This window comes from Spermophilus citellus (genome assembly GCF_964194105.1).
Source record: "Spermophilus citellus genome assembly, chromosome: 6".
In the NCBI taxonomy this organism is placed as follows: Eukaryota; Metazoa; Chordata; class Mammalia; order Rodentia; family Sciuridae; genus Spermophilus; species Spermophilus citellus.
Window position 1 is genome coordinate 29,518,403 of NC_138187.1, and position 19,116 is coordinate 29,537,518.

General features: G+C 60.2%; 1 long non-coding RNA gene across 1 annotated transcript in view; it reads left to right on the forward strand.

Annotated features, from left to right (window-relative positions):
- Window positions 1-2,628: 2,628 nt before the first annotated feature.
- Window positions 2,629-19,116, forward strand: part of LOC308651885 — a 35,124-nt gene continuing 18,636 nt past the window's right edge. Inside the window, exon 1 of the long non-coding RNA XR_014022685.1 lies at window positions 2,629-2,991. This is a non-coding gene — a long non-coding RNA (uncharacterized lncRNA). The remainder of the gene's footprint in view (window positions 2,992-19,116) is intronic.

Here is a 19,116-nt window from a genome sequence, read left to right on the forward strand (position 1 = left end):
GTGCTGCCAGATGTGACTCCCCAAAGAGTATCTGGGGAAGCCTGTCCCAGGCCCGTGGGTCTGGCCTCCTGTTTGTGACTTTCCATCTCTTTGGTAATCACATCCTTATTGCCGTCCCCAGCACAGGAGCCCCCGAGTGGCCCTGTCCCTATTCCATCTGCGGTCCCCCTCTTGGAGCTGGGGAGTCAGGGCTGCTCCAGCAGGGGTCCCTCCTCTCCCAGGCTTCCTCTCTTCTCCTCCGTTGTCATGGCGACAGCTGTTGACCCGCACGGTGGTCCAGGTAACGCAGGTGCGCCAGAAATGGCAGGCTCTGTGGAGGGGGAGAGCAGGGGAGGGCCGGGTGGGAAGGCTCCGTAGCCACCTCTGTGCCACGCGCCCGGCACCTGCTCCCTCACCTGGGGATGCAGATGCCCCGGGCCTCTTGCTTTTCCTGAGGGGGATAATGGGACTCGCTGGGGGCTTCTCATCTGGAAAATGGCAGCTTCCTTCTGCAGAGGCGTCTGCACCGTTCAACCCGATCCCTCCTGCTCTGGCTGCCTCCAGGGACTAGATTAAGTGTCCACTGGGGCTTTCGGCAGGAAGAACCCTACCCATGGCTGCCACCCAACTCCCTCTCCATGAGATGGATCTGCTTCCGTCTCAGGGTGGCCCAGGGAAGGGCCGGGAGCCTCTGCAGCTGTGTGACTTGGGGCACCTCGTCTCGCATCTGGGAAGTGGGCGAAAAAGCGCTGCTCACCTGGTGGGCTGCAGGGGGAGCGAAGGGCCTGGGGATGAGCCAGGGCAGGTGGGGGTTGCCTGGATCAGGAGGGTCCTCTACTTCTGCCTCTGGGGGAGGCGTCACCTGCATGTGTCGGGATTAGGCTCACACTTGGGTCCTTTCCCTGGAGCCTTTGCGGGGGAAACAGTGCAGCATCTGAGGTCCCCTGACCCCTGCGCTGGTGAGAGCCCTGGGCACCTTCCCCCGTGGGTGGGGACGGCTCCCTGGCTCCTCTCAGTTCCCCAAGAGAGCAGCAGCCAGTCCGCCTGTGAGTCGGGAGAAGACGTGGAACCAAAATAGCTCTTTTCCATAAACAAAGCTGCTTTTCGTTGGGGGAATGTAAACAGGCAGATGCGTTCAGAGACGGTGCCATCCGGCTGCACAGTGGGGGAGGAGACAACGGGAGGCCCTGGGCCTCAACTGCCGCATCTGGGCTGCCCCTGGCCGAGCAGGAGGCCAGGCGGGGAGGCCGTGCCGAGCAGGGGAGGCAGGGTCACCTGGATGCCCTCCTGGGGCTCCCACGGCTCAGGAGTCAGGGCTGTGGCCCTGTTCCCAGGGCCTTGCAGGCTCTCCTCCTGTGACATCCAGCCCCCAGGAGCTGAGAGCAGCTCTCAAGGTGAGGGGACCTCTGGTCCCTGGGGCCCAGAGTGTGGCCTGGCATCCGAGGGAACACTGCCCGTCCTGTGGGCCGCAATGCGCGACCACCTTCCCTCTCCCTGCTGCCCACCCTGAGTCCCTGGCGCACTGTCCTCGCTGTGCCTGAGACAGCCCCAAGTCCCTTGAGTGTGCCTGACATCGGGAGGGGCCATCAAGGGTGAAGAAGGACCCTGGGGCTGGCATTCATGGGGCAGAGGTGGCGGGAGGGGATGTGCAGGTGGGTGAGCGAGAGATCAGCAAGGCCCAGGTGCATGTCACACTCGGCGGCCTGTGGTGTCCCAGAGGGTTACCGTCCAGCCTCAGGCTGCCGAGCCCCATGGAGACCCCTCGCCTGGCCTCTGGCAGCTGTCTGGGGGCTTCTGGGAAAGGGGCTCACTCGTGAGTTCACAGGTTGGCTTTGCTGAGCCCACTGACCTGTTTGGGGGGAGGGATGGGTGGTCTGGCCTCACGGTGCTGAGACGTCAGGGGAATATAGACGGTTCCAGAACAAGATGGGAACAGTATCCCCATTGCTCCCATGCTGGGCTGTGTCTGAAGCCTTTATGCCCCACTTGTTCATGGGCACCTGAGGCTGAGGAAAGGAGGGTATCACTCATGCTGGCCGCCCTTGACCAGAGAAGTTGAGAGCCCAGCCTCCTTCAGTGGAGGAGGTGATGCAATGAGGTCCTCGGGATGGCGGAGCTGATCGGGCTGGGGCCGGGACTGTGCCTGCTCACCCCAGGGCCTGTCCACCTCCAAGTGGCTTCACAGTGGGCTCCGAATACGGCCAAGGGTATTTCCAGGCAGTGGAGAGGAGGCAGGTGATGGGGAAGGTACACTGGAGCGGGTGCAGGATGGGTGCTGTCTGCCCACCAGCTTGCTCAGGGGCTGCCTGGCCTGGGTGCCAAGAGGACCCTTCCTGGACCCAGGCGGGAGTGAGGCAGCGGGCACAGCTGGGCCAGGGTTCCCATAGGAGAGAGCGTCATCTCCTCACCTGGGCAGGTGGAACCCGAGGGTGACCTGGCTGGAGTCGGAACGGTCTGCCTGCCCAGTCTCTGGGCCTCCGAGGACAGCCGGCCAGACCTTCTCCTGTAGGGAGGTGGTGACGGGCTCCTATTACGGTGGCACATGCAAAACAGCTTCCTGCAGAAGGGATGTGACAGTCCTGCCGACAGATGGGCACTTCCTGCGGTGAGCAGGGTGGGGCCTGCAGGGAGGGGATGTGGCTGCGCCCTTGGTGGCCTGGAGTGGGGGGGCGAGCCCAAGGGAGGGCGGGCCAGCAGAGGGGACCAGGAGGCTGGGAGGACTGTCCCATGACCCTGAGGGGACCTCAAAAGAAGCCTAGAAGAGGCCAAGGGAGGGGAGCCAGGAGAAAGAGGACACCCAGCAGGTGGTGGGCACAGACGCGGGGAGCTGCTGGGGACAGTCCTGGAGGAGGAAGCCAGATCTGCTGCTGGATAGCCTGTCCCCTGGGGCAGGCCTTGGTGGTGGCTCTGAATGGTCTGCTTGAAGCCGAGGACCACTGTCCCTGTGGCTAAGGGCGTGAAGACCAGCTGGGGCCTGTGGGGTCGATTTCCATGAAGACCCTAAAGTCCCAGGTGAGCCCCTCCTGTGTGACCTCCTTCCTGTCTCTGTGGGTCCCTTCTTGTCCCCATTCTTGGTATGCAATGGTGGGAGTCTGTTCTGAGTGTCCTCAGGCCCCTCCCGTCCACCTTCTCACTCTGGGAACCCTCCAGAGCCTCGTGGTCATGTCTGTGCCTCCCCCCTGCCCCCCACCCAGAGACCTCCTCACATGCTGCTTCTGCAGCCTGAGCCGGAGCCAGCTGTCAACTGCTGGTCTACTCGTAACTCCTGGGATCCGAGACCTCCCATGGTTCACCAGTACCTGCTCCAGGGATCCTCGCTCTTGGGCGCCTGCACTGGCTGGTGTCTGAGCGTTACCCCTCAGCCTGCAGGGTGTTTCCAGCACGCGTCCCTACTGGGTCACCCAGGCCCTTCTCCCTGCTCTTGCCACTCACTGGATGTCCCACCAGGACGTCCCTTCCTCTCCAGGGGTGGGAGTTCTCTGCTCCCTGTGAGATCACCGTCCACTTGGCTCGGAGGGTCTCTGCTCTCGGATCCCTCAGGCCTTCCCTGGGACTCTCCGTGGGAGGCCCAGGAGGCCGGGAGGCTGTGTGGCTGTACTGTGCCCATCTCCACAGTCAGTGGGGCTGCCTGGGCCTGACTCCCTGCTCCTCCCAGCGCTGTCCACCTCCGGCCTTGCCCTTTGGGCACAGCGATGCCCAGTTGTTCCATGACAGCAAGTGTCAGGGGACATCAGCAAGTCCCCAGCGGACTCTGTCCTGGCCTCCTCTAGGCCTCGCTTCTGCTGCAGGAGGCACCCTGCTACCCCTCCACTCGGTCTCTTAAAGGGGGTGTTTGGGGTTCAGAGCAAACCTTGGGCCACCGCTGAGCTGAGTCAAGGATCCCAAGTCCACGTCCCAGTTTGCTGTGGGGAGGCTGCCGGATCCTGACCCTCCTCTGGGGGGCTGTGGGGGCTGCCCCGTGGGGGACCCTCCTGCCTGCTGCCCTCAGGGGAGAAGGAACCTGGTCTGGCCATGAGTCACAGTGTCTGCTTCCATGAGGTCACCTGTGGCCTCCTCCCATGGGGGGGCTGGCTAGGTGGCCTGGCAGCGGCTGGGACAGCCCAGCCCTGCCCTCCTGTCTCTGGCGGCAGGAGGCGGGCTATCTGCGCCATCATCTAATTACCCCGAGGTAATCGCTCTGGGTTTTCTCTGACACCTTGAGGTCTCTCTGGGCCCTTCCTCGGTGGAGCCAGAGGAAGCCTGGGGATGCTTCAGCGAGACAGCGACTGCTCCACCCGGCAACTCCCCGACGTGCCCGGGCTCCGAGACAGACAGGGAGTTTATGGCGGGCCCATTATGTCTCTTGCACAAACTCAGTGTCGAAACACCGACGATGATGACAGTGTTGAAATAACCTGTCGTCTCAGCACTTTCCCCGTCATTACCAGATGTCCCAGCCCTCGGCAGTCCTGGCCTCCTTCGGGGTGTGGGGGGAGGGCCCTGGTGAGGACGGGGCGGGAGGGGACCTGGAAGGCCCCCTCCAGGAGAAGCAGCAGGGGGGCGCCTGAAGGTGGATGAACATGACAAGGGACAGGGGGACGTCCCTTGTCCCTCTGCCCTCAAATCCCATGATCACCTGGGAGGGGCCTGTGTGGGGGGCAGAGAGCCCCCCCCATCTCTGGATGTGGGGACCATCCTCCAGGGAACCTCACCAGGGCCAGGAGCTGTCTCTACCTGAGTCAGAGCTGCAGACTGGCTTCCTGAGGTCCCCCTGCTTCATCCGGAGTCTGGCCGGTGCCCCTCGCCATGCTGCTGTCCCCCCCTTCCTCCTCTTTGTGACTGAGACTGAGGACCTGGCTGGGGATGCAGAGGACACGGGGGCCGGGGAGGGAGGGGGGAGCGGTTGTGGTGTCAGGGGGAAAGACCCCCCTCCTGGGACGTGGGACAGTGGGCTGGCGGTGGCCTTCAGGAGACCTTGCCCTAACCAAAGGGGGTGCTTCCGGCAGGGCCAGCAGGCCAGGGCCCTCGGATCACCTGCCAGAGGCCTCAGGAACATGGCCGCAGCCTGGGTTTACGGCCAGCTGCTCCCTCCCGGGTCACCTGGGGCAGCGGCTCCGCCTCCTGGGGCCTCGGTTTCCCCGACTGTGAAAGGGGCGCCCGCCACTCTTCCTGCCTCGTCCCCTACCCACCACGTTGCCCAGCGGCACCTGGGGCCTTCCGAGTCGTGGGGAAGCCACGGGCTCCCTCGGTAAACACCAAACCTGGTCACAGGAGGCGTCCACGGAGGGGACTCCGGCGTTCGGTGGGGCTTGGACCAGAGGCGAGTTCTTACATCTGTTGCTGATTTGGGGAATTAAGTGGAGAAGTTTTCAGCTAATAAATGAGCCCCGAGGGGCTCCTGCTGCCAAGAGGGTGGAGCTGGGAGGGGGCTACATTTTCTTTTTAGTGCCTTCTACTCTGTGGCTTCTGGAGGCCGGTATCCCGAGCTCCGGCTCCCCTTCAGCAAAGGCCCAGCTATCAGTCATTCACACCTTAGTGAGAACGGCTTTCCTGGGAAACCGGCCTAGGCTGTCAAGGAACGTGGGGCCCAGACAGGGCAATGAAGCCACACCTGTGAGCAGAGCCCCCAGGCATGCTGGAGGTGACAGTGTCCCGTCTCCAGGTTGCACAGGCCCAGCGTGGCGTGGCTGTCATGTACCCATTTGTCCAGACTGCAAGGGTCCCTTTTTGCTAACACTGCCCCTCACCCTCCTGGGTTCAGAAGACAGGCTGGGTCCCCACTGGGGGCCAGCCTGGGGCAGTGGGACCATCTGTCCTGGATTCTGCTTACTGTGTGACATTGGATGAGTCTTCTTCAATCTGAGCTTCAATTTCCCCATCAGTCCTGGGGACTTCAAGAGCAAGACTTTGGGGTTCATCAGGTCCCTCTGCAGAAGGGGACCTGTGGCCATGTTTGTGCTGGGCTGGGACACCGGCACACAGTAGGTGCCAACAAATAGGTGAATCTGAAAGGGTGGCTGGGCTCTGCTGGCCAGGAGAGCTGGGTTGCTGGGGGCCACTCTCCCCCAACGGTACCTGACACAGAGGCCAGCTTCAGGGCTCAGCATCGCCCCTCCTTGGCTGCCGCCTCCCTGGTCGAGACCACACCTTGGATCTATGGATCCGTCTCCACCAGGCAACCAGAGTGACTGTTTTCCTTTCTAGATAATCTGTTAAAATCCTAAATAACCTCAGAGAACATCCCCACCCACTCCACACGTCTTAACAAATTACTGAAATCTTTCCCTTGCCCCTGATTAAAATCCAGACTCCTCCCCTGTGGCTCCCACCCTGCTCGGCTCCAGGGTGGCCCCAGGACCTTGGGGCTCGCTGTTCTTCTTATATCAAGTGCACCCTCACCCCCCAGCTCTTGGGATGCCCCCATCATTTCTCCTCATAGATGAAATGTCAGATAAAATGTCACCTCCATCAAAGCACCCCTCCCTGGAGTTACTCATTATGTTCATTTATAGCCTCTAAAGGTGCTACCATGTGCGTGCATAACAATCCCACTTCCTTAACTGTTACGCGCCCACTGGAACATAAGGACCTCGTCTTTTGTGCCAACCGCTGCACGTGGCACATGCTAGGTGCTCAGTTATAATTGTCGAATGCATGAAGGTGTCCATTGCTAAACCAATGCATTGACTGAAGACCTACGAGGGGCCAAGTAATTCACCCACAGTCCACCCTCCAACCAGGGCCGCCATCAGCATGAGGGGAGGGGGACTAACTACTCCACCTGGTCCTGACCTGGGACAGGGCCCTCCAGGGGGTTCTGGGGGTGGGGCTGGGGTACAGAGCGCCTGCCTGGCATGCTAGGGCCCTGGGATCCACCCTAGCGCTGCAAAACCAACTCCAAATGTCCTTGGTGATCGGTGTGTCTCCAAAGTTAAGAACAATATCAGGGTTTTGAAAAAAAATCTTTTAATTTCAAGACAATTTGAGGCTTAGTGAAAACCTGCCAAAAGAGGGGGTTCCTGTCTGCACCATCCCAGCTTCCCCTCGAGTTAACCTCAGTGCGATTGCCTGAAGCAGCGGAGTCCAGGGGCAGCGCTCTAGGAAGCAAACCCGAACCCCGCTTGAATGGGGCTCTTTTTCCGCTGAGGCCCCTTTTCTGTCCCAGGACCCTATCCAGGACCCCAAGGTGCATGGATCTGTCCCCATGTCCCCCTCAGACTCCTCCCGTTGGGACCAGCTCCTCTGCCTTTGTTCATCGTTAGCAACTTGATGCTTGGAGACAGCCCTGGCCCGGCCTCTGGTCCACTGTCCCTCGCTGCGGGCCTGTCCACTGTGTGCTGGTGACTGGAGGGCCGTCTCACCTTTGGGGTGGGAATTCAAAGATACAGGGGGGTGCCCTTCTTGGTGCATCCGGGCTCTGTCACATTTGGTGACAATGACACCTGCCAGGTCCACTCCTGGGAAGTGAGCGTCTTCTCCCCCTCCACTGGTTAATAAATATCTCGTTGGTTGGCTTGAGGAGGGCACATCTATATCTTCCTGAACTTTCTTCCATTAATTTTCCTCCTTTCTCCCCTCCCTCTCCCTTTCTTTAACTTTTCTTTCTGACAGGGACTCCCTGTTTTGCCCCAGCCTGGTCTCAGACTCCTGTCTCCTGCGATCCTCCCTACTCAGCCTCCCTGGTCTCTGGGACCACGGGCGTCCACCACCGTGCCCAGCGTGTCCACTGACATTAGTACCCATCAATGTTAACATCCTTTGCAGTATTTATTACCAGTGTTTGTCCAGTGGCAAGGTTTCTACTTCCTTCTTCCCTTCTGGGTGATGTTTTACTGCACAGAAGGACTGTCCTTCCTCTTCTGTTTATTATTTATCTAATTATTATTTTCCCATGTGGCTCAGCCCCTCTGGAATCCCTAGTATCACGCAACCTGGGGATCCAGACGTCACAGTGTAGGAAGGAGAACAGGCAGCTGGGAGCAGTAACTCACAGGCTTGGGTCTCCTGGCTGGGAAGAGGAGGAGGAGGGACGCCAAGATCCTGGGTTCGAGTTCCACCCGCTCTTTGGACCTGGGCCCCTGCAGCAGCCTTTAACCGTTTCCCTGCCTCTGCCCTGGGCCTCCCATTTCCCCAGAGCTCCAGCGCACGTTAGATCCTCCCAGATGCTCCTTGTGCCCCCGGATCAAGCTCTGACTCTCGACCCTGTGCAAAGCCTCTTTAGGATTTGGCTGGGCTGGTCTGTCCTGCCCCTGCACACTACAGCCCTCCGGTTCTGCCTCGGCTCTGGCCTCTGACTGCAGGCCTGGTTCTTCTGCCAGGGACACCAGCTCTCCTTCCCCTTCCCAGGGCCTGGAGTTGGGGAAGCTTCATCCACGGGCCTGTCTGGGGCCTGATGGGGAGGGCACACTCCTGGGACTTCTCCTGGTACTTGTCATTTGTGACCTGTCACTGCCCTGGGTCTCCCTCCTGGGTCAGTGCCGTGAGCCCCTTGGGGACAGGAAGTGGGTCTCTGCGTCCCCCACACCTAGTAGGTTAATATGTATGGGACCGACAAAAAGTGAGCTCCAAAGTCCACAGTGTCTGCTGCCCTACTGTGCGAATGGCCAATGGCAGGGATGGGAGGAAAGGAAGAGGGGCGGGAGGGAGGACTCGGTGCCCACTGTTTATGAAGCAGCAGGTGCTCCCCACTGGATCTCAGTCCCAGGTCCTCAATGTCATTCCGTAGATAATGACAAGGAGGCCCAGAGAGCAGAGGGGACTCATCCAGGGTCACATGGCTGGTTGACACAGGAGCCATTTGTCCACAGGCTATGGAACGCCAGAGCCTGCACTGACCACTGCCCCACCCGGCCTCCCCCCACTCACCAGGAGCAGGATCCTGTCCAGACTCAGCTTCCTCTGGACACAGACAGGGTGCTTTGCGTGACTTTTTCCCTATGTCATTAATTGTCCTCAGACCCAGCCTCCCTGGGTGTTTCTGTTCCAGCTAAAAGAGCAATAAAAGATGGCATAATTGGAGGACCAAAGCGCTGCCGGGCCAGCCCGCCCCGAGGAGCGGGTGCCGGTAACTTGGGTGTGATCCACGGTGAGTCACGCGCCAAATTACAGCCTTCCGCCTGCAGGTGCGGGCACGCCGTGGCCGCGGCCGGGGCCAGCCGACGCGCGTGTGATGCGAGCAGCCAAAGCCAGGCCTGCGGTGGGCAGCGCGGGCAGCGCGGGCAGCCGCGGGCCACGACGGCACACACCCCTCCTGCCGCTGTGTCCCCAAGTGCAGGACCCGCTCCCGCCCGACTGGGAGACCCCGGGCTTGGCACTCCAGACGGGGTCACCGACGGTGGGGATGCAGGGTGCTGGGTGGCCAGATCCAGGGACAAGCAGAGGACTGAGCCCTGGAGAAGGTAGCAGGGCAGCTGCAGCCCAGGAGGCGGTCTGGAGAGGTGTCCCGCCATCCTGATGGCCCCAGGGAGGCTTCCTGGAGGAGGCAGGTGTCCGGAGTGACCCTATGGACCCCACCTGTCCCTGGTCTAGAGGGACACTCACTTAGTCCCCACTGAGCACCATGGGACCTCTCAGCCATCTGCTGAGGTGTCCGTGGAGGGGCCTGGAGCCAGGACTTGGGAACCTGCTGTGGGCTCAGCGGAGCCCTCCGGGCAGCCCCCCCACTATGGGGTCCTTAGGCAGGAGGCAGGAGCCATGGGAGCTGCCACTCTGTAGCTCGGACATTGGACACAAAAGGTGCGGGGCTTGGGTCCCCAAAGAGGTCCCACCCCATCCAGAGGTGTTCCCTTGCCCTGCTGATGTCTGGGGGCTTCCTTGGCTTTGCTGAGTCCTTCCTCAGATCCCAGACTGGGGCCAGCTCCCCCGACCCAGGGCCTGGGGTGTAGGGTAAGCAAGCCACTGGACAGCGGGCTCAGAGACAGTGGGGACTCCTAACGTGGCCTCCATTCATCTACAGAAGTCTGTGTAACATGTTGACACGGTTTGAATCCAAACTGCTGCAAAGGCATCCACCGGGGATGTCCCATCTCTGGTCCCAGCTGTCCCATCCCCCGCCTCCCCAGAGAAACACCTAATTAGTGTCTTGTCTTGTGTAGCCTCCTAGGCTTTGGTTATGCAAATGAATAAAGCAGTGTGTATTTGCATAGTCTATGGCCTCTGACTCCTGAACCTGGAGATCTTCCCTGCTCAGTGTCTCTCCTCCTGCTCCCCCTCCCCCTCCAGGCCCTCCCCCTCCTCTTTCCAGCTGCGTAGTAGTCCACTCTGTGTTTGGACCCTGATTTCTTTCACTGGTTCTTCTGCACAGACACTTGTAAAAAAACTGGGCTGTTGCCAGGATTTTTTGCCATTACACGCAGCCTCGATGAATAAGCGTGTATGTACATCATTTCTGACATGCCTGAGATGTATCTGTTGAGCAAATTCCCAGCAACGGGGGTTGCGAGGTCACAGGGCAAACCCATCTGTAACTTTGATAAGAGTCACTCAGTCGCTTTTCATCAGGCTTGTTGTATCACTTTGTATCCCCACCAGCGACAGGGGGGTGTCCACTTCCCCACATGACAGCCCTCCTGACAGGCGGGGAGTCATGCTTTTGGATTTTTGCCTATCTGATAGGTCTTCTGGTGTAGGTTTTTTTTGGTACTGGGAATTGAACCCAGGGGCGCTTAACCACCGAGCCACATCCCCAGCCTGTTTTTTTTTTTTTTTTTTTTAATTTTGAGACAAGGTCTCTCTAAGTTGCTGAGGCTGGCTTTAAACTTGCGATCCTCCACTCTCAGTCCCTGAGTTGCTGGATCACAGGCGTGTGCCACCATGCCTGGCCCTGGTGTAGTTTTAATATGAATGAGGTTGAACATCTTCATATGTTTAAGGTCTACTTGCATTTACTTGCCTTCAAATGCTCTGGTTAAAGATTTTGTGTCCCCTTCCCTTATTTTAGGTACTGAGGATTGAACACAGGGGCACTCAACCACTGAGCCACCTCCCTGGCCCTATTTAGAGACAGGGTCTCAGTGAGTTGCTTAGCGCCTCCCCGTTGGTGAGGCTGGCTTTGAATTCGCCATCCTCCTGCCTCAGCCTCCCTAGCTGCTGGGGTTATAGTCCTGTGCCACCATGCCTGGCTCTTTTTAAAAAACAAAACAAAACAAAACAAAACAAAACTGGAGAGCTCATCTTTTTCTCCTTTTCTAACAATGCTTCACCTGTTGAGGAGATCAGCCCTTGGTTATGAGATGAGTCGTGAACATCTTTTGTACTATTAACCTAACTGCTCATCTTTTCTGGCTTTCGAATCTGGGGTTCCTGTTGGAAGACTCCCCCTCCAGGGCGGTGGAGGGCTTCACGCACATTTCCCCCTGGGTGTCTCTGGTTTTCATGTTGACACCTGAATCTTGGATCCACTGGGAATCTGTCCTGGTGTTCTGGAGAGAAATGGACCCAGCCTTGCTCGCTTCCAGATGGTTCCCTGGTAAAGCCCCTTCGGCCTCACCGAGGAGGCTGCCTCTGCCGCACAGGGAATTCCTTTTTGCTCCAAGCACCTGTCTGCACTTGTGTGGGGGAAGCCATTAGGAAACATCCTCTTCTATGAAAACGCAGGTAATGCCATGGATCCGATCAGTCCCACCCGTTGGCCAAAGTGGCATGCGTTTTCCAGAGAGAACCCAAAGCTTCTGAGAGGCTCTGAGCTTGCCCCCAACGTCCCCTCCCTCCACGGTCTGGCTCCACGGGATACCCTCAGCCTGGGACCTGCTCTGCCATCAGGGGCCATGTGGCTGAGTGCCCCTGATGGTCATTAGCTGGGCCGTCCCCTCTTCCAGGTTTCTGGGACCTGTCCCTGCCCCGGGGCGGAGCCCGTCACTGGCACGGGCAGCACCCTCAAGCGCCTCTCCCAGGGCCCATTCGTGACTGGGTGAGGTCGTCATCTCCTGTTGACGCATCCTGGGCGCCGTCCCTGCTGGTCGTGAATCAGCCGAGAGGCTCCTCTCTCCTTTATAGGGCAATAACCTGGCCACAGCGGCAGGGACACGTGCAGGGCGCTGGGTTCTTGTGAAGTGTCAATCAATCCAGGGACATTTTCCGGGCTCCCTCTGGGGCGTGGCTCCGGATGGCTCCTCTCTCTCTGATGCCCCCTGCCCTTGGCCTGGGGCCCCTCCCACAGGCTCCACGCACCCCCCACCCTCGGGAGAGGGCCTGACTTCCGGGGCTCTGGGGTCTGAGTCCTGGACTGCTACGGGGCTGCCTTTGGGTTCTGCTGGACCCTGGCCACGATGCCTACCCGGGGTCCCATGGGCACAGGGACACATGACATCTCCAGGCCCTGCAGCTTTAAGGGCAACAAATTGCAAAACCACAGCTTTGGCTGCCGTGATGTGGAGAGGGCAGGTGCCCTCACGGGGCCTCCTGGTCTCAGGGTTGGGCAGGCACACAGAGGTCTCGGCGTCGTCACCCCTCCCTGGGGTCCTTGGCAACCTTGATTTCCCAGCTGGGCCCCAGACCCCCGAAGGTCAGAACCAAACCCCTAGCTAGAGCTGCTCTGAGTAGGTGACCTGTAGCTGGGGAAGATGAGGGGGACAGGCCGCCTGGACAGAGCACACCGGCCTCAGCCTCCAGCCTCTCAAGAGGCCCAGATGTCCTCATCTACAAAATGGGGACAGGTCTGCCGTCCCATCTCACAGGACTGGGTGTTGAGGAGGCAGGGACAAGTGGTTCTCTGGCAGCGGTGAAACTGGCTCTGGTGTCCGTGGGGGGCTGCTTTGCTCAAGACTCACATCTCTGGATCTCCATGAGGATCTTAAGAGGGTGACAGGGAGGCCAAAGCCATGGGGTATGGATTCCAGGTGACCTCCTGGTGCAGGAGACCAACTGAACATATTGGTCTATTTGGTGTTGCTATAACAAAGTGCTTGAGGCCAGACAACTTTATAAAATAAGAGGTTTATTTAGCTCATAGTTCTGGAGGGTCAAGGGCATGGCAGAGGTATCAGCTTGGCTCTGGTGAGGGCCTCATGGTGGCTGGCATCACCGTGACAGGAACATGTGCAGAAGCGAATGATCACATGTCAAGACAGGAAGCCAAAGAGGTTAGGGAAGTCTTGTCATTTATAAGGACCCTCACGAGAAAACCAATTTGGGGTCCTTTTGAGGGTGGTGGTCCCCTGTGACCTGCCCCTAGGCTCCACTTCTTCAGGGTCCCTCTACCCAGTACAGGAACCCTTGGGAACACACTCAATCCACACCCACACGGTACTGCTGGGGTTCCTGACGCGCAGAGCTGGGTGTCCCTGTCCCAGCCCTGTCCCCTCTCCCACCTGGGCTGCCAACGATTCCCTAACTAGTCACCCAGAGGGAAAACGCACTTTGCCCAAACCGCCCCTTAGTCTCTAGAAAGCAGCCTTGAGAGAACAAAGACCATTTCCTCCAAGACATGACTTCGACACTGATCCCTCGAGAGTGGGTCCCTCCGTGCAGGCGAAAATGTCCTGTGTGGTCTTATCCGTCCACCAAGAGCTGGAACCAGAGGGGGGATGACAAGCTCGAGGTCCCCGCAGGTGTCTGACCGGGCAGTATAATGCGCCTGTTAACGGTGCAGGCTCCAGAGCCCTTGGGACCTAGGTTTGCCTTGGGACCTTGATTCTGCCTCGTGAGTAAGCTTTGTGACCTCAGGTGACTTACTCAGCCTCTCTCAGTCCCAGCCCGTCTGCCACCTCCCTCCCCAGGTTGTTCCTGAGGTTACAGAGACTCTTGGCTCTGTGTCTGGATGCAGTAACTGCTCAATAAATAGAAGTGCTCTTGTCACCCAGATTCGACACCCAGCCACCCACCCCGTATCCCCTCCTGCACGGAGCCCCTTCCTTAGCTCCAGGCCATTCTCGTCTCCCTGTGGCCCCCCGCCCCCCATTAGAACCAGATCATAAAACCTCTCGGGGAGGGAGGCTGGTGACATCTTTAGTGACGACATTTGGGTGAAAAATTCATGACCATCCGTTACTCGTGGAAGAGGGTGGAAAAATGAGCCATTTCCGCTGCTCGAGAATGTGGCTGTCCCTGGCTGCGAGTCCACAAATCTCTTTTATGTGACGAGATCTACAGTCTAATAGAAGGAGCTTATCACAGACTCAAGAAAAAGTGCCCAATAACCGCTGTCCACCCCCCAGCCCTGCAGGGAGCCCTTCTGTAAAACCAGCACCTCCAGGAGCCACCAAGAATGCAGGGGCCACCAGGGTCCCCTGGGCGACAGCCGGAGTGGCCCAGGGTGAGGTCCAGATGGCCCCCTTGCCCTGCCTTTGCTGTCCACCTTCTGGACACCTTCAGTCCAGGGAACCTTGGGAGACCTGCCACCTGTTCCACTGGAGCTTATGCCTGGCCTGAGAGTCCCCAGTGCCAACGAGTCTGTCTGTCTGTCTGCAGCTTGGCAGGAAGAAGCAATGGAAGCTTTGCTCCGACCTCTGTCTCTCCCCTGGAGAAGGAGGGCCCTGCTGAGCTAGGAGGAGGGTGTCACCAGCCCTCCTGGGACCCCAGAGCCAGGTGCCAGGTCCCCGGAGGGCCGAGGCAGCTTTGCAGAGGAAGGGCCTCTCTGCCCGATGGAGTGACCACCATCCCTCTGGACCCTTGGTCATGAGGCTGGGGGAGGTTGATGCTCTCTCTCTCTGCAGGTGAGACCTGGGGCCACCTGAGCAGGGGCCACAGGTTACAGACAATGGGTGGGGTCAGGGCTCCGGGGCCCACCTGGGTGTCTGTCCACTTCCCATCCCAGGGACAGATCCCAGCCCTGGAGGGCACAGCCGCCCTTCTCCCCTCTCCTCTCTCTCCCTGCATCGAGCCTCGGTCCCCAGGGAGGAGAGAATGTCACCTGTCCATCAGCCACGGAGACCTAGCTCTCACCAGCCCCGGCTGGGACAGGGAAGCCCGGCCCAGGTCCCAGGCTAGATGGGGACTGAGTGATGGCGGGTGACTCAGGGCGAGAAAGGGGCACTGGTGGGCGACCTGCCCAGGCTGGTTGTGGGAGAGGCCCCGAGTCTCGTGGGACTGAAGACGCTCAGCCCTGGACACACCACAGAGGGAGGGAGGAGGCTCCTTTTAAGGGTGTGTGTCCGTCTGGTCCAGCTGCCCAGCTCCCTGACCTCAGGCGGGGACCACGTTCTCTGGGCCTCATCCCCTCATCTCTAAAGTGGGGTGACCTAGAACCCGGGGAGCAGATGAGGCAGAAAGCTGTGCAGCAGGTGGCGTGGCCAGGGTGGGGACCCTCCAGGGGACACGCCAGCCCCTCTCCACCAATCCTCAACCCTCGAGTCTCCGGTGCTGTGTGGCCCCAGGGCCACTTGCTGGGCCTGAAGATTGGTCCTGGTAGGTGAAGCAAAGGGGGAACCTCTGTCGGTTGTGACATCCAGGGCCACCGGGGATGGAGCTGCTGGGGAGGAGGACACGTTTCGGGGACCAAGGTCCAAGGGAGAGATCATCTGCACGTTTCCACAGTGGCACTGGGTGGAGGGCAGCCACCTGAGGGCTCGTTGGCAGCCCAGTGCCCGGTGTCCAGTGCAGGCAGGTGGAAGCCACTTGGTGAGAGCCAGACCTCAAGCCCAGGCCTGTCCTCCGGAGGGATGGAGACACTCGAGCTGCAGAGAGCCTGCTCCTTCAGGGACCTGTGGCTAGAGGTGCCCGATATCCTGGCAGGGCTCGGCGGCCAAGGCCCAGAGAGGCTGCAGCAGAGAGCAGGGTAGACCGTGGGTCCTGCTGCCCCAGAGCTTGAGGACACTGGGGAACAGAGAGGGCCAAGACCAGATCCTCAGCCACTGAGCCTACTCCCTCCTCAAGGCACACCTGAGCCAAGGTGGCCCTCAGCTGGGCCACCTGCCCACACTGCCTGCAGGCCCCTCTCCAGCCTCACCAGCCTGGCCCTTTGCCCTGCCTGCGCTCTCTGAGTCATGCCAAACCCCAACTTCTTCTTCCTCCTGGGGTTTCTCCAACCCACATGCTCTTGGTGGCCCCTGGGCCTTGGCACACACTGTTCCCTCTGGGGGACCCCTTTTACCCATTCCCTCTTCTGGCTAACTCTCTGGGGATCAGCTCAGAAGCCACCTCCCCCAGGAAGCCTCTCCTGACCCCAGGTTGGCCCATCACGTGAACGTCATTGATTGAATGAACACGTGATTTATCGTCACTTGGGCAATTGAGCGGCCCTGCCTTGGCTGGTGATGGCTCCTCAGCCCAGTCTGGGGACCTGGGTGCTGGCAGGGGCGGTGGGGTGGGTGGTGGGTGGGGAGGGGTCTGGTGCAGGCCTCTGTCTCCCAGTTGCTGGTTTATAACCAGAGACATCAAGGCCAGGGTGACCTGGACCAGCCGGGGAGAGGGTGGCCATCAGGTGGGAAATGTAACAAATCATTCTTCCTGGGGACCCCAGGAGGAGAGGGGGGCCCTGGGGAGCAGGTGCGGGTGGAGCCCTGGAGTCTCTGGGGTTTGGTTCTGGTGATTTCTCTTCTGTGGGTCCGGAAGGCCCAGCCAGGGCGGAGACCTTTGTAGCTGAAAGATCCAGGGGTGGTGCTGGGAGGTCCGGGCGAGAGGGCCAGCAGAGCAGGACGCGGCCAGGCCTGGGGACGCACCCAGAGGTAGAGCAGGTGTGCACCAGACCCAGGTTCCACCCCAGCACCCCAAAAATAAATGATCAAATCAACACTGTAACCCCAAGAGGAAAGGCAGGCTGGCAGGGCCCTGTCCGTTCGGGGTGGCCGGACCACTGTCTGGACATTTGTAAACAGGGATCTTCAGCTCAGGGGGCTGCCTTGGGACTGTCGGGCGCTGCTAAGGAGGGTGTTGACCTCTGGGAACAAAGGGATGCTCAGGACTGGGGTTTGGGGGTCTCCTTAGCCACAGTGCCTGGGAAGGGCCCCCTGAGCAGTCCTGCCTACGGCTTAGAGTGTCCGGAGGCCAGCCCCGGGCCAGCCCCTGTCCAAGTTAGGCCACCTGCCCATGGGTGCTGCCCGAGCTGGCCCGGCTCTGCTTTGCCATCTCCCTCATGGGCCAGCTCCTGCTCCCCCAGGCCGGGCCACACTCCTGGGCAGTCTGCGGCTCGCCACGGCCACCCACTGCAAGGGCACAGGACAGACACCTCGCAGCTCTGCTAAGCTGCTGTCTCCTTCAGGGAGCTCTGGGGCCGGACACCCTGGGGTGGACCAAGTGGACAGGGGGTGGGAGTCAGCGGGGTTTCCCAGGCTCCTGGGGGGAGAGGAAAGGAGGCCAGTGGGGGGCGCAGGTGTGGGAGGCAGGGAGGCAGGGAGGCCAGTCCCCGGGTGCCCTGGTGGACTTCTGGGGTCCTGGGGCTGCTTCCCCTCGGGCATTCAGGGACATGGTTCGGGGTGACTGTCCCTACAGCTGGAAGGTCCAGTCTTCCTGATTGGTTAAACAAGCCGGTGGTGACAGCCAGGTGCTGGGGTGACGTGGGGCCTGTCCCCAGGGACCGGCCTGCAGTAGAGGACGCCATTAGCTGCTTGCTGGGGTGGGGGGGGGCTCCAGACTGTTCTCAGAGGCCCAGGGCCCAGTCCTGAGTCACCCCACATCCCAGCCACACTCCACTCTGCTTCACCCCGACTTCCACGACCTTCCACGCGTGTGTGATTCTAAATTCATCCCTTTTGGTCCCTGGGCCCTTTACCTCTTTCTTTGCACTAGAAGTAGTGACCCACCTTGGTTTGTGTCTGGTGGCTTGCCGTGTGACTCTGTGCTGGTTACTTCACCTCTCTGGGTCCTAATTTCATCGTGCACTTAAATGTCCTTTTTTTTCCTTTTTGGTGCTGGGAACTGGACCCAGGAGTATTAGCCATGGAGCCACATCCCCAGCCCTTTTTAAAAAGTACTTTTTTATTCATAGTCAGGGTCTCACTCAGTTGCTTAGGGCCTTGTTATGTCGCTGAGGCTGGCTTTGACCTCGCAATCCTCCCTCCTCGGCTTCCCGAGCTGCTGGGATGACAGGAGTGTGTCACCAACCCAGCCACGTAAATGTCCTTCTAAAGGGTTCCTTGTAAATTGGGTGTTTGGGACCCAGGGCCCAAGGGCACTGTGGTGGCATAGTCTCTGCTGACCTCAGCTGGCCAAGCGTGATGTGTGTCTGAGCCAGGGACAAAGGGTCTCTGAGGCCAGTCTCCTGAGGCTGGGGCCCGGCCATGGAGGGTCCAGCCAAAGCCTCCACTTGGGGATCAATCATGGAAGGCTTCCCAGAGGAGGTGAGGCTGCCGTGGGCCTGGAGGATGAGGCAGGGAGAGCTTTCCTGACCACCTGCAGGGGCCAGGAGGAGACTGGGGGACAGTGGCAGTCACCAGCCCCAGGGTTGGGCCTTGGCAGGGAGGGGGCAGAGGGCTCATGGCAGTGGGAATAGGGGCACTGGCTGCGTCCCTCGGCGTCAGCCAGACCTGTGGCACCTGTCCCCAGGTGACCCCAGGCTCTCGGAGCCCCAGCTTCCCCCTGAGAAAGCCCTTATAGAGTGACTGTGGGGACAAGTAAAAGAGCCCTTCCCACAGTCCCCTGCACAGGCGGGCCTCTACCCCTTGGTTTTGGGGAGGGGGCACCTAGGCCTTCTCCTCCCTGTGCAGGACCTAAAACCACCCCCCAGAACCCAACGGGGCCAAGGCAGAGGTGGGTCCTACCCTGGAGGGCTACAAGGGGCACTACCACCCCCTGGCCCCAGGCTGGGCCCGCCTCATGCCAGGGTCTCATTCACCCCTGGACTACGCCAAGGCCCAGGGTCTGCGGGGGAGTCAGGCTAGGGGTGGGGGCGCTGGGACCTGGGGATATGGGGACCATGGAGGGGCCAGCTGGGAGGGGGCGGCTCTAGGCCAGGCTCTGCTGTCCGGCTGGTCCATCTCCATCCTCGTCAGCTGGGCGCCACCTAGTGGCCCTCTGGGGAAGTGGGGGTGCGACCTCGTGGGAGTCCCCAGGAGAGGGACAGGGAGGGGAGCTGGACTCTGCGGAGCTGTGGATCCTGACAGCGTGGGGTCTGACTTCCGGGAGGAAGAGGCTGAAGGAGGAGGCTGGAGGGAGGGAGGCGGGGTTGGCCCAGCCTTGGCCCTGGCCCTGACCTTGACCTAGTGCCCCTAGCTGGCTCTCCCCAGCCCCCATCTCCCTGGACAGAAGCCTCGGCCAAGTCCAACCACCAGGGCGGAGGAGGAGGCA